This window comes from Lissotriton helveticus, chromosome 7 (genome assembly GCF_964261635.1).
Source record: "Lissotriton helveticus chromosome 7, aLisHel1.1, whole genome shotgun sequence".
NCBI classification, from domain to species: Eukaryota; Metazoa; Chordata; class Amphibia; order Caudata; family Salamandridae; genus Lissotriton; species Lissotriton helveticus.
Genome location: NC_136068.1, coordinates 1912399443 through 1912415066, shown reverse-complemented (window position 1 = coordinate 1912415066; position 15624 = coordinate 1912399443). Strand labels below are relative to the sequence as shown.

The 15624-nt window shown below is 49.1% G+C and overlaps 1 protein-coding gene across 1 annotated transcript in view; it reads left to right on the top strand.

Moving 5' to 3' along the window:
• Nucleotides 1-15624, top strand: part of LOC144767866 (scavenger receptor cysteine-rich domain-containing group B protein-like) — a 182309-nt gene that overhangs the window by 153125 nt on the left and 13560 nt on the right. The window lies entirely within an intron of this gene.

The window sequence follows — 15624 nt, the reverse complement described above, 5'->3', positions numbered from 1 at the left end:
ATCACCTGCTCCACGGTGATGTGTGAGGCCAAAGGCACAAGACGAACACAGGGGGCGCCCTGACTGCACACAGGGGCATGGTATGGTGGAGTATTGAGTATTAGTATTTGACTGAAATCAATGGTGGTCACCTGCCGAGGCCTCTCACTTGGGATGTCCTCAGTGGGTGATGTGGGCCAAGTGGGAATCGATGGACGCTCTTGTAATTCTGTTGATTGTCAGACTGCATAAGAAAAGCAGCACCTGGGCACAAACCTATTCACCAGACCATCATACCTGCCTCCACCTGTGGCTCTCATTCTCTAAATATAACCCTTTTCTTCCCTTCCCTTCCCTGCCCTTCCCTCCCCTCCCCTTCCCTCCCCTCCCCTTCCCTTCCCTTGCCTTCCCCTTGCCTTGCCTTTGCCTTTCCCTTCCCTTCTTCGTCCGTTCCCTCCTCTCTTCCTTCCACCCTTCCTCCCTCCCTCCCTCCTCTCTTCCTTCCTTCCTCCCTCCCTCCCTCCTCTCTTTCTTCCTTCCTCCCTCCCTCCCTCCTCTCTTTCTTCCTTCCTTCCTTCCTCCCTCCCACCTCCCTCCTCTCTTCCTTCCTTCCTTCCTTCCTCCCTCCCTCCTCTCTTTCTTCCTTCCTTCCTCCCTCCCTCCTCTCTTTCTTCCTTCCTTCCTTCCTCCCTCCCTCCTCTCTTTCTTCCTTCCTTCTTTCCTCCCTTCCTCCTCTCTTTCTTCCTTCCTTCCTTCCTCCCTCCCTCCTCTCTTTCTTCCTTCCTTCCTTCCTCCCTCCCACCTCCCTCCTCTCTTCCTTCCTTCCTTCCTTCCTCCCTCCCTCCTCTCTTTCTTCCTTCCTTCCTTCCTCCCTCCCACCTCCCTCCTCTCTTCCTTCCTTCCTTCCTTCCTCCCTCCCTCCTCTCTTTCTTCCTTCCTTCCTTCCTCCCTTCCTCCTCTCTTTCTTCCTTCCTTCCTTCCTCCCTCCCACCTCCCTCCTCTCTTCCTTCCTTCCTTCCTTCCTCCCTTCCTCCTCTCTTTCTTCCCTCCTTCCTCCCTCCCTCCCTCCTCTCTTTCTTCCTTCCTCCCTCCCTCCCTCCTCTCTTTCTTCCTTCCTTCCTTCCTCCCTCCCACATCCCTCCTCTCTTCCTTCCTTCCTTCCTTCCTCCCTCCCTCCTCTCTTTCTTCCTTCCTTCCTTCCTCCCTCCCACCTCCCTCCTCTCTTCCTTCCTTCCTTCCTTCCTCCCTCCCTCCTCTCTTTCTTCCTTCCTTCCTTCCTCCCTCCCTCCTCTCTTTCTTCCTTCCTTCTTTCCTCCCTTCCTCCTCTCTTTCTTCCTTCCTTCCTTCCTCCCTCCCTCCTCTCTTTCTTCCTTCCTCCCTTCCTCCCTCCCACCTCCCTCCTCTCTTCCTTCCTTCCTTCCTTCCTCCCTCCCTCCTCTCTTTCTTCCTTCCTTCCTTCCTCCCTCCCACCTCCCTCCTCTCTTCCTTCCTTCCTTCCTTCCTCCCTCCCTCCTCTCTTTCTTCCTTCCTTCCTTCCTCCCTCCCTCCTCTCTTTCTTCCTTCCTTCTTTCCTCCCTTCCTCCTCTCTTTCTTCCTTCCTTCCTTCCTCCCACCTCCCTCCTCTCTTTCTTCCTTCCTTCCTCCCTCCCACCTCCCTCCTCTCTTTCTTCCATCCTTCCTTCCTCCCTCCCTCCTCTCTTCCTTCCTTCCTCCCTTCCTCCTCTCTTTCTTCCTTCCTTCCTTCCTTCCTCCCTCCCTCCTCTCTTTCTTCCTTCCTTCTTTCCTCCCTTCCTCCTCTCTTCCTTCCTTCCTCCCTTCCTCCTCTCTTTCTTCCTTCCTTCCTTCCTTCCTCCCTCCCTCCTCTCTTTCTTCCTTCCTTCTTTCCTCCCTTCCTCCTCTCTTCCTTCCTTCCTCCCTTCCTCCTCTCTTTCTTCCATCCTTCCTTCCTCCCTCCCTCCTCTCTTCCTTCCTTCCTCCCTTCCTCCTCTCTTTCTTCCTTCCTTCCTTCCTTCCTCCCTCCCTCCCTCCTCTCTTTCTTCCTTCCTTCTTTCCTCCCTTCCTCCTCTCTTCCTTCCTTCCTCCCTTCCTCCTCTCTTCCTTCCTTCCTTCCTTCCTCCCTCCCTCCTCTCTTCCTTCCTTCCTCCCTTCCTCCTCTCTTTCTTCCTTCCTTCCTTCCTTCCTCCCTCCCTCCTCTCTTTCTTCCTTCCTTCTTTCCTCCCTTCCTCCTCTCTTTCTTCCTTCCTTCTTTCCTCCCTTCCTCCTCTCTTTCTTCCTTCCTTCCTTCCTTCCTCCCTCCTCTCTTTCTTCCTTCCTTCTTTCCTCCCTCCTCTCTTTCTTCCTTCCTTCCTTCCTCCCTCCTTCCTTCCCTCCGTCCCTCCCTCCTTCCTTCCTTCCTTCCGTCCTCCCTTCCTTCCTTCCTTCCTCCCTCCCTCCTCTCTTTCTTCCTTCCTTCCTTCCTCCCTCCTCTCTTTCTTCCTTCCTTCCTTCCTCCCTCCTCTCTTTCTTCCTCCCTTCCTTCCTTCCTCCCTCCCTCCTCTCTTCCTTCCTTCCTTTTTTCCTCCCTCCCTCCTTCCCTCCGTCCCTCCCTCCTTCCTTCCTTCCTTCCGTCCTCCCTTCCTTCCTTCCTTCCTCCCTCCCTCCTCTCTTCCTTCCTTCCTTTTTTCCTCCCTCCCTCCTTCCCTCCCTCCCTTCCTCTCTTCCTCCCTCCCTCCCTCCCTTCCTTCCTCCCTTCCTTCCTTCCTTCCTCTTATCTCTCTCCCAGACTTCGCTTGTCACAGGTAGACTCTGCCCAAATCATAACCTTAGTTTTATTTTCTAAGTTGTCCTGATTAGTTCTTCTGCCTGCAGCGCAGTGCATTGCAGTGCATGACGCCCTGCGTGCATCGAGGCAGTCCTGCAGTGCATGGCAGGCTGCAGAGAGCGTGAGGCAGGTCACACACCTCAGAGTTTAGCCCACCTTGTGTCAGTGACTCACACCTGAGGCCATACCTCGCCCACTTTGTGTCTCCATCACACAGCTGTGTAAAATGCCTGTTCTGGTGATGAACTGTTGCCAGGGCCACAGTTCAGTCGTGGTTTAATCCAAGGGCTGGGCTCGTGGCCACCGTAAGCACTCCAGGGGTTGTGCAGCTGTTTCAGTGCAACCTCCAGGACTTCTCTTTCAGGAAAAGATGCTGCTTTTTGGCAGTAATCTCATTCCATAGAATTGGCTGCTTGGTTTTGCTAGTGTTGAAGTGCCACTGAAATTGTCACACATAATGCAATAGATGTCACACTTAAGCTGGCTGAGACCATGAAAATGTCACACATAAGGCTCTGAAATCTTGGCAGCTATGCAAAGGCCCTCGTGGGATTACACTTACTGGTGCCTCTGACTAGTCAGAGAGAGCAGACAGAGGCTTACCAGAGCGGGTTCCTAGCAGTGATCAGGAAAACTAATTAGAATTCCAAGAAACCGCCTCACAATATGTTACCGTCCCCAGCGACTATGGATTCAGCCCTCATCCTGCTAAACGATATTGGGCGTTGGGCGATAGTTCCCTATATTTCCACTAGGTGCCGCTGTGACATATTTAATAAATGAAACTCAATTCAGAGCAAAAACCTGAGCATGGCCTTGTGCAGCAGCGGTGTTCTCACACAGGCCAACGTTTTAGAAGAGGAAAGTGAAATATTAAAAAAAATAATAACAGGGAGAATGCATTTCTCTCATTGACTTCTATTGAGAGCTGAATCGGGTCTGTTGGCATATATGAGATTTGCAAGTGTGCTGCTGAAGGATCGGATATCAGAAATGCAAATATTCATTTTTTCCTTACATGTCAGGAGCCCGGAAAAGTGCTATGGGTGCAGAGGGAGCGAGTGACAAACATGATGCGCACTCGCCTGCAGGCGCACGTTACTACAGTGCTTAATTTGTACTGGTGCTTGTGGGAGCTCAGCCCCGCCACTTAATTGTTAACACCTGCACTTACTGATGAAAGTTCACCCCCCATGATGGCACTGACTCCCCTTTTTTTAAGGGTAGTGCTAATGTTTAACAATTAAATGTACGTTTAAAATCATTGTAATCCGCGGAGGCCATTCTTACAGCTTTGAGAAGTCTAGAATTGTATAAACTGTCACATTTCTAAGTGTTTTGAGATGTTTAGATGGTAGAGCTTACACTGGCACGTGTCAGCGATGGCAAGCCTAGGTGGTTGTGCAATCTGCAGTGGACTCCTGAGCAATACTTTGGGCTCCGGCACTAATTTATTCACAAATGAAACATTGGGGGCCTCATTTATGAAAAGTGACGCATCGCAGCGTGAAAACAGTGATGCGTCACTTTGTAAATATGACGCAACATGGCGCATTTGTTACCCTGCTGGTGCGTCACAAAAGTGACGCACCAGCGGGGCAAAAGTGCTGCAAGGGGTCATAAAAAAGCCCCCGGGTTCCTGACAGTGCGTGCTCCTAGTCACACAAGACCAGTCCGTCGGCTGAACCCCGGCAACCAATCGGGTTTCTACATGCAGGAATCGGGAGGCGGGAAACTAGCTTTGAAATCGATAGTCTCCCGCCTGAATCAGGAGGATTGGCATGTATGCATGAGAAATGCATCAGAGGTGTCTTCACAATGCTATCAGATGTTCAACAAGCGTTGGCAAAGACAATACTTCTCGCCCACATGAGATCTATTGACTTTGTACATTTTTTCTTTAGCCTTTAGCCAAGTTGTAAGGCAGCACTTCTGCTGTGCAGCATGGCTGAAAGTAAAACAAGCATTGGCATAGCCAATAGGTCTCGCCTTGGGACTTTATAAGTGTTTAGCCATGCAACAGTTGATGTTGTAGCACCAAGGATATTGTGCTGCATAACTAAATACTTATAAGGTGCCACAAGCGAGACCTATTGGCTATGCCAATGCTTGTTTGTTTTGCTGCAGGTAGCCTCTAGGTGTTAAAGGTACGATCGCAATTATTTAATTCTTTAGAACATATGATATTACTATGATGAAATTATATTTTAAATGCCAGCATATTTTCCTTGTCAATGTTCTTGATAATTACTTGCTCGATTCGCAATACTCTAGGGTTGTTGTTTGATTACCCTGTAGTGTGAGGACTCGGTTGTGCAGTCTGCAGAGTGCACTATGTTAATCTTTACTGGAATCTACTGCTGTACCATAATGTTGGCATACTCTTTAGAATTACTGCCAGACTGTGGTTACACTGGAGCATCCTGTACATGACTGAGGCATGTCCCAACCAAAAACAAGACAGCAATACCAACTAGACTCACGCAACGTTTACAGAGCAACCATTCAGGAAGCAGAAGCAGCCAGCACCACCCCACCTACTGCACAAAGACTCTGGGACATTAATCAGAAACCAAAGGTGGGTCAACACCCCACAGATCTTTTGACTGTCTAACACCCCCAGATGGAATGACCTGGCTAGAGCAACCAATTTGCTGGATATGGATAGACCATAAGCACTTCCCTATGTAAGTGGCCAACCAGCGAAGTCAACAGCTAGGCGAACAAGCAAGGTTAGTCTTAAGGCTGAAGAGCAACACAGAGAACTGATAATGATTGACATGAACTGCAAACCAGACAAATGTTGGTGCGGTTTTCAGCTAGGTACATGGCGATAAGCAACCTCCGAAACATTAAAAGTCAGGAGCGCAGGAGGTCTCATCATCGATATCAACTGTTGTAAGGTCTCCACTGTGATCTGTATGCTATGAATCAACAAAGCCATTCTTTTCAGACCTAGTGGGAACCTGCTTGTGACCTTTTGAACAATCGGATCTGGACTAGAGCATTCTTCTGCATCTGGTTCAAAATCGCCGCCGCCAGGCACAGCGCCTGCCTCAAGCCTTTGACCAAGGAGTGGGCACCAATCCAGACCCCTCAGAGAAGAGCTGAACTACCTGTAGCTGCACTGAACCTAAGGATTGTGCATAGAAAGTCTGAAGATGTCCCCCTAACAGAACCCAAAGTAATGAGAAGCTACATAGGAAGAACTGCTGCTGTTTCTTGGAATTGAAGCAGGAAAGTGTGGTTTGGCAGCAATCCCACCAGAGAACCTACAAGGCTGGCCACACACTTCGGACATTTCCCCAGACTGATGACCAGAGGATCAACGAGTAGCAGACTCAGATTTAGACTTTCTATGGAACAGGAGTGTATATTTCTGTTCTTCAATACCTTTGACACCATCTCCTTCAGGTCAGCATGTGCAGCAGGAGGCGTTCTGGCTCACATCTGCGTGTCACTCACAAACCCAATCATTTCACCTGGGAGCCCCCATACAGCACGGATGTATGACATTACAACGCATGCTTTTACCACGCATGCTTTTACATCGCAGTTTTTACAACCCATACCATTACAACGCATAGCGCTTTGGGGCGCTGGATAGTGAATAGTTTAATTTACTATTCCAACTCCAGTCCCCGTGGATAGTAGGGAAGGTGTTGGATAGTAAATTAAATCTATTCCCTATCCTAGAGCGCCCCACAGCGCAATGCGTTGTAATGTTTTGCGTTGTAAAAGTTGCGATGTAAAAGCACTGTGTGGTAAAAGTTGCGTTGTAAAGGATGTTTCCCATACAGCACATGTGAAGGCTGCAACACGAATATCCTCCCATATTCACCAGCTCCAGCAGGCAGGAAATACCTACCTTTTTGAGGTAAGACTGGCTTGACTCATTCCTTTGACTTATAGCAGGAATTACACCATTTTTGGGGTTAGCCTCATCCCTCTCACACTCAGACAGGGTAGTTGTATGACAATCATGTCTATTTTCCAGGGCCACCTCCACCACCTGAGCAGCCATAGCTTAGAAAACTGTATGAGATTTGGACAAACGATCCTGATGGGCTGTGGCAGGTGGCCTTTGCTAGTGTCACATTGGGGAGGGAGACTGAACAGGGAACCTAAGCCTGCCATAGCCTCCAAATGTGCAGTGGCAATTCAGACATCCATTGTTGCCCTGTCATTTCTTTGAATGGCCTCAGTCCTCGACTGGCCGGGTGTGTAGCAGCAAGAGTGATATCAGAGATTCACTCCACGCAGACTCTAACACCATGCTTGATCTTCCCAGCAGTGCAGTGTCACCTTTCCTGACCTTGCTTCTCAAGGTTCACAAGCCGTGGACGAAACCCACACCAAAGAGTCACAGGCAGTGAAAATCCATTGAGACTGTCAACAACTCTTATAGGTGCCAAGGCACATCTAGCTTTATTCCCTGCGGACACATTTCTGCAACAGATGATAACACAAATAGGTGTACCGCTTACATAGTAGGGTGGCAGAGAGACTCACATAATAGATCTAATAATTAAGCAGAAGCAGAGTTTCTCTCAAACATCGAAGCAAATACTTGGTACAGTACCTCAAACTGAGATACGAACTTCAGAACCATTTAAGCCTATCTCCCTCCACTGTAAATAAATTAGGGGAAATAAAGTGTCAAAAATGTATTTTTTTTAGTACACTTGAATCACGGACACTCCGCAGCCTCACTTACACCACACCGGAGTTGAGGCCGGAATACTTGCAACGACAGATATGATGGAAGAGAATGCTGCGGCGTCACGGAGCCGTGTTGGCAGCTTGACTGCTAGCCATGATATTAGCGCGTAGTCACAGGAAATAGCTCACTACAATGACGCGTGCTACAAAGTCAGACGGCATTGAGACTGAATGAAAAGTCCCTGGAACCGACGCCAAGAAAAAAGGGGAGTCTCTGAGTAAAAGCTTATGGATCGAACGCTTTAGAAAGCTCATTAAAGCAGGGAAGCGGTCACCAGCCAGAAGGCACAACAGGCTTTGGGAAATCGAGTGATGCTGATGCATGCGTGCAATGGGAAAAGTGAAAGTAGGCTGGCGAGTGGTGTGCGATATGCTCCCACCATGACGAGAGAGGAAAGCCATATAGCGCCTCTGTTCGTCATTGTGCGCGTAATCTTAAGCTGGTGGCCAAGCCTTTGGTAGCACTTTTAAAACCGGCTTACAAAATGTCTCGCAGAGCAACGCGTGCACTGACTCAGCGAGACCTAAAAAAAAAAAAAAACAATGTGATGCAATCAACTCTGGCTGCATTATAGCGCATTTGTTTTCACTTTCAACCATGCTGAACAGCAGCCACGCTGCTGTACAACATGGATATAACACCTGTAGATGAAGCGATGTAAGGTAAAGAGCTGTACAAAGGAGAAGGAGGGTGACAGGGAGAAGTGTGTGCGTAGGCAAGAAGAGGAGTTAATCATCAATAGAGAAAAATAGGTAGAGTTAAATAAACAGAGCCATACAGAAAGGAATAAGGTAGTGAGAGTGGTGAGGTAGAGGTAAGAACTAGGGTACAAGGAGTAGTGGGAGGTGGAGAATTGAGGATGCAAATGAATGGTGAGATCAAACGGAAGGTTAGGTGGGAAGAGAGAGCAGTGGGGTAGAGAGCGATGAGGCAGTGAAGAGATGTGCCATAGAGAGAAATGGCATTGTGAGCTTATGGAAAGACTGGTGAGGTAAAGAGGGAGCTGACAAAAAGGCAGAGAGATATAAAGTATAGAGAGATGAGCAAGAGATAGGAAGGTGCAGGAAAGTGAATGATGAGGGGAGAGAAGTGGCCTAACGGATAGGGTGGTCTACCTTGAGGTAAACATTGTTTACAACGATGTTTTCACAACGCGGTACCTTTACACCGCGGCTGTGACAACGCAAGTCGTTACCACGACTTGCGCTGGAGGGCGCTCAAGGTCTAAAAATAGTTAATTTACTATCCTAACACCTTCCCTAGGGTCCACGGGGACTGGTGTTAGAATAGTAAATTAAACTATTCGAAATCCGCGCCCCCCCAACGCAAGTCGTGGTAACGACTTGCGTTGTCACGGCCGCGTTGTAAAGGTATGCGTTGTGACGGTACGCGTTGTACCGTCATATATCCCTACCTTGAGTCTGGGGAACTGAGTTCGAGTCCTGGCAATGACGCTGAACATCCTGTGATTCTGGGCAAATCACCTAATCTCCCAGTGCCTAACAAAAAAAAAAAGTGTCCTCATGTAATGCAACTGGTGCTATGTAAGGCGCTCTAATACCCGATTCGGGTCAAGTTTGCGCTATATAAAACTCTGTTAAATAAAAAATTAATACAAAAATGAAGGTGAGAGAGAGGTGAAGTAGATGGAAGAGAGACACAACAAGGTGAGATGGAGACATAGCAGTGAGTCACAAGTCATCAATGGTTGTGAGTATTTATGGTGAACAACCCTCACAATCTGGAAGACATGCTCACTGTGCCCACGCCTGTATGCTTTGCTGAGGTCCGGGCTTAACAAGGACTTTAGCGATGGACCACCAGACTAAAAACTATGTCCACATTGCAGGTAGAACCCAACATATGGTGTGTACCCGGCTGCATAATAAAGATGGCATGGTTGTGGTAAGGAAGGACATTTTCAAAGCAAAAGCACCTTACCCAGAGTGAACCAGTGCATGAACAGTTCTCGAATCAGCATCACCAGTGCCACTAGTATACCCAACTGAAGCATTGGAACGCGGCACAAGTCCAGAGACATTACCACAACGAGTGGTCTTTTGAACAGGTTCCTCTTCACCTGAAGAAGGAAAGTTGAAAACGGAAAGCTTTGTTTAAAAAGGGCAGTGTAATTGTGAAAGATGACGATTAACTCACAAAACTGGTGTTAAACATTGATGTTGGTGACTGAAAGTCCCATTCTAGGTGGACATAGTCACCAGGATTAACATTATTACAAAGCATGAGTTTGCGTACCTAGCAGGGAGCGTTCATCTGTGTGAAGCTCTGCATACAATTCCAAAAGCTTTTGTCATGCATTTGTTTTTTGGCATGTTATGTCACATGAAGGCCATTGCGCTGAATGTGATGGTCTTGTTATTGACGCTGCCCCCAGCTCGATAAACATCCTTTACAACGCAACTGTTACAACGAAGTACCTTTATGACGCAACCATTACAACGCAACTTTTACAACGACTTGCGCTGGGGGGCGCTCTAGGATAGGGAATAGTTTCCAACACCTTCCCTACTATCCACGGGGACTGGAGTTGGAATAGTAAATTAAACTATTCACTATCCAACGCCCCCCAACGCAAGTTGTTGTAACGACTTGCGTTGAAAAACTTGCATCGTAAAGGCATGCGTTGTAATAGCATGCGTTGTAACGTCATACATCCCCTAGCTCTGACTGCGGGATGAGCTCCAGAAAAAAAGATGTACTCCAAGTCCTCTGTCAGCGGATTGCAAACTTAGCACCACCTGAAGACATCAACTTTGTGAAAGTGCTACCAATGCTGTTCAAAAGCCTAGGGAAATTAAAAGACTGTTTAATATGTTGGCACTTCGATTAACCTGCTAGACCAGTGGCGCAGCGTTTTCTCTAAATGTAGTTCAACATTCAAAAGCAAATACCGATCCACAACACTTTGAAACTGAACAGTATTAAACCCGTGAAAGGGCCCACTACTTTGGTTTCTCCCATTATCTCAGTCCCAAAAAGACAGGAGGACAGATACGCATATGTATGGACATGTGCTATCTATATCATGCCTTACAGAGTGAGAGTACCTTGTTTTGAACATGATTTACAAATTGACTAGCACTAGAGTATTCTATAGGTTGAGCTCATTAAAGATTGTCATCAGCTGTAGCTGGAGCAGTCTTCATGGTGTATTACTATTTTTACCATACCCATATGCCTCTTCCCTTGCAAGTGCCTCAGCTTTGTTGTGCCCACTGCAGCTGGAGTTCCTAAGTGAAATCATTCAATTATATAAATCCACTATGCTCAGCCCCTCTGCAATGACATATCCTTAGTCCTTTACAGTCTCTGTAAATACTGTTCTTACAAAAAGTGAGGTGCAGGTAAGATGAGAATACTCATATTATAGGTAACACCTGGCCAAAGCACCTTAAGGATAGATGGGAAAGCACAGGAATATTGCTGGTCAATACACCCATGACTGACTAAGGGACAAAGTTCCACCAGATTAAACTCTGATAGATTCACTTTAGGGCCATCAAGGTTTGTGTTTCAAAGACAATACAATCTTGGAGTCATTTTCATGAAATATTCTTCCAGGATCAGGCCAGCAGTTTTTGCATCTCTAGAGCTATATAAAGAGGCTGCCACTTTATAGGAAGGAGTTGAGTGGGTAAGACATTTTTTCAAGTGAACACATATATCTTCCGTACATTTATTACTTCAGAAAAGCTCTTAATAGTACAAGCTCTGTATCCCATACTTTCTTATATTTTGACCACTTTGTTTAGGTTATGTTTTGGTTATGTTATGTTTTTTATGTTTTACTGTGTTGTGCTATGTTATGTGTATTTGTATAGTACACAAATCACCCAGGAGGATGTCCTGGCCCCGAAGCTGGAGTAATGTGTGTCGGGCCAGGGCCGGGTCTAGGTTAAGAGCCGGGTCTTCAGTTTCTTGTATAATTCAAGAACTGAGGAGGTGGCTCCAATGTGCAGAGGCATGTTGCTCCAGGTTTTAGGAGCTAGTTAGAAGGCACGACTGATGGCGTTGCATATGTTTATGTATATGTTTGGAATATGTCTCATTACATCGCGATGCATTACATACTTTTACAACGCGGTTGTTACAACGACCGCAATGTTAGTACACAATGCATTTACATCACCAGTCATTACAACGACTTGCACTAGGGGGCGCGCTGGGATTAGGAATAGTATTAATTATTATTCCTACTCCAGTTTGCGCAACAGTAGGGAAGGTGGTGGAATACATTTCCAATACCTCAGCGGCTCCTAGTGCAAGTTTCCCATAAGTGTGTTTTACCAGTTCAATACAGAATGCTTTGCAGCAGAGATTTTAAAAAGGCAGCCTGTCTTTGGACATTTGATGAATCTGCCCATCGAGCACGTGAGCCATACAGCTTATTAGAGCACTTGGAGCATGATTGCAAAATAGTGGTAATACCACACAATATTCCCACATCTTGATGCCCCAAAACCACGGTTACTATTTTTTCCGGGTGCCAGGAATTCATTAAGAGTTTAGGGCTAATTCACAGATTCCCGCAGGCGCAGTAGCAATAATATCAGACATGAGGTTGTCATTCCATTGTGGTTGGAATGTCTAGTTTTCATCCTCATGCAAACACCACACGGAGATCGCCTTCCTGGTTGAATCCTCCGGGTTGGATGTGTTGTTCATGACGAAGACCTGGACTCGGGAGGACTGCCTAGTAGAACTCGGCCTGGCCTGTCCCCCGGGCTTCAAAATTTTCCATACTCCGCGCCCACTGAATCGTGGCGGCGGAATTGGTATTATTTTCCGCGAACAGCTGGATGTCTCTCAGCTTAAAATCGGCGAAGTTTCGGGTTTCGAGCTCATGGGCTTTTCATTCAGTAACCCAGAGAGAACGCTGCTATCTGGCGTGTTATGCTATAGACCGCCGGGTTCGGCCTCGTCGCTGCCGGAGTTCCTGGACCTAGTGTATGATCTTTCCAACACTCATTCTAATCTACTTGTCCTGGGAGATTTTAATCTCTGGCAGGGGGGCCCTTTAGATGGAGCTTTTACCTCACTCTGCCAGGCTTTGGCCGATATCCACCTGCAACAACTGGTTGGCTCCCCGACTCATAGGGGTGGCCATATGCTCGACCTCATCTTTGCGGGCGCCCACTTGGCGGTGATCATTGACATCTTAGTCCAATATTGGACGGATCACGCGCTGGTGGTCTTCTCCCTATGCCTTGGGAACAATCCCCCGGAGGTTTCAGGGGTGGGACTCTCGCAAGTGGGTCGACCGTGGTCTAGACTGCTCAGTCTAGCGCCTCTACCTTCTTTGATATCTGCCAATTTTGGCCTGAGGAACTCAGTGGAAGACAGCTACTCCTCCTTCTGCCGGTCTATTACCGAGTCACTCGATAACATCGTGCCTCTTCGGAAAGCAAGAGCGAGGGCGAATCGGGCCTTTCCTTGGTTTACGGCGGAGCTACAACACCTGAAGCTGAGCTGTAAATGGGCAGAGAGAGCATGGAGAAGGGATTACTCCCCCTCGGCTAAAGTCCTGTTTAGACTTGCACTGAGAGGTTACAAGGAGCAGATCAAGCAGGCCAAGACGTCTTTTATACAAACATCCTTACTACAGGCGCCTAATAAATCTCAAGCCTTGTTTAAGATTGTTAAAGACTTGTCCCACCCGGTCTGCGCGGCTAACTCCGTGCGAGCCTCTCAGGCTTTATGCGACTCGCTGGCGCTGGCCTTCGAGGAGAAGACCGCTAAGATTCTGGCTGGCCTAACACTTCCTGCAACTGAGGAGGCCTGCCTTGCGAGCCCTACTGACAGGGGGCAGGGAGCCCCGGGCAGCCAACCCCAGAGGGTCATCGGGGTTCTGGATCTGGGCGCTCTGAGCGGCTCACCCAGTCGACCCCAACCGACGGCTATGGGAGCTCCAGGCGAGCAGTCCAGTCGACCCCAGACAAGCACTGCTGTCTCTGTTCGGGGAGCTCCGGCCAGCTCACCCAGTCGACCCCAACCGACGGATATGGGAGCTCCGGGCGAGCAGCCCAGTCAACCCCTGACAAGCACTGTTGTCTCTGATCTGGGAGCTCCGGGTAACTCACCCAGTCGACCCCAGCCAGTTGGCGTGGAAGCTCCGGTGGAGCAGCCCAGTCGACCCCAGAGAGGCACTAGTGTCTCTGATTTGGGAGCTCCGGCCAGCTCACCCAGTCGACCCCAGCCAGTTGGCGAGGGAGCTCCGGTGGAGCAGCCCAGTCGACCCCAATGGAGCACTAGTGTCGCCGATCTGGGAGCTCCGGGCAGCTTACCCAGTCGACCCCAGCCAGTCGGTGTGGGAGCTCCGGTGGGGCAGCCCAGTCGACCCCAGCCAGCCGGCGTGGGAGCTCCGGGTTGTTCACCCAGTCGACCCCAGCCGGCCGCTGCGGCCTTTGGGGCGGGCGATTTGATCATCTCACCCAAACCACCACGGTTGGACTCCTTCCCTCTCCCGTCCTTTGAAGAATTTTGTAAAACGGCTTGTTCGGTGTCATCTGGATCTCCACTCGCTCCACTGCCCCCCAAATTTTGGAAAACTTTTCAGGAAGAACTGTTCCCGCCTCTGTTTTCAATCTGTCGCCAATCTCTGGAATCGGCTTCTGTCCCGGGCTGCTGGAAACTAGCAGTGGTGTCGCCTCTGCTAAAAAAGCCAACCCTGGATCCAGCTGTCCTTTCCAACTACAGGCGGATCTCCTTGCTTCCCTTTCCAATCAAGATCTTGGAGAAATGGGTAACTCCCTCTCTCTCCGGCTACCTGGAACATATTGGGTGGTTCGATGAGGCCCAGTTTGGCTTCCGACCTGGTCACGGGACGGAGACCGCACTTGTGACCGTGTTGGATAACCTGCGTTCGCGTGTCGACAGTGGTCGGGCAGCCTTTTTGGTGCTGCTCGACATGTCGGCCGCGTTCGACACGGTCTGCCATCGGACCCTGGTTCAGAGGCTGGAAGAGTGCGGGATTTGCGAGGGGGCCAGAGACTGGCTGATGTCATACCTCGAGGGCAGGCAACAGCTGGTGTCACTTCCGCCTTTTAGCTCGGAGCCAAGGAAAATCGGACAGGGGGTGCCACAGGGCTCGGCCATCAGCCCGCTATTGTTTAACCTGTACCTCCGTCCGCTTGTCCAGCTAATAAAATCTTTTGGGGTCTCGGCATTTAATTATGCCGATGACACTCAGCTGGTGTTTTCCTTGGAAGGAAGCAATGCAATCTCGCTGAACACCTTCCATCGCGGCATGGCAGCTACAGCGGATTGGCTTCAAGCAAATTCTTTGCAATTTAATAGCTCGAAGACGGAGGTGCTCCACTGCTCCACTGACCGGTTCCCGCGGGCTTTACCTACCGACTTCTGGCCCAGCACTTTTTCCGAACCGGTGTCGGCATCGGAGTCAGCCCGTAATTTAGGGGTCATGTTCGGCCCTAACTTACAACTTGACCTACATGTTAATAAAACCACGGGAACATGTATGATGCTGCTCCGTATGCTCCGCAGAGTTTTGCCTCTGCTTCCTGCTCGATCCAGGCCGGAGGTAGTCCGTGGGACTATTTTAAGTCGGCTGGATTACTGCAATGGCCTCCTTTTGGGGGCCCCAAAAAATCTGATTGGGAAACTGCAGAGGGTGCAGAATATGGCTGCTAAACTGGCCCTTTCACGACCCAGATCCAGCTCTTCTACTCTTGCGCTTCGTGACCTGCACTGGCTCCCGGTAGAACTACGGGTCCAATTCAAAGCGGCCTGTTTGGTATTTAGAGCGGTTCACCTCTTAGGCCCCATTCCACTACAAAACATGTTTGCATGGTATTCTGCCCCACGGCTTCTGCGGTCGTCATCGGCTCACCTTCTGGTGGTGCCTAGGTTTCAAAGAGCGAGGATGGGCGGCCGCTCATTTAGAGTGGCGGCAGCTAAATTGTGGAATTCTCTCCCACTCACTCTCAGGAGCTGCAAGGACTATCTTCCATTCAGGAAAGCCTTAAAAACTCATCTCTTTCCCAAGTAATGGCTGCGCGTCTGCTCTGGTCTTGTGCGGTGGGTTCTCTGATCAAAGCGCCAGGATGCCCTCTGGGTGACAGGTCTGCGCTCTAAAAGTATG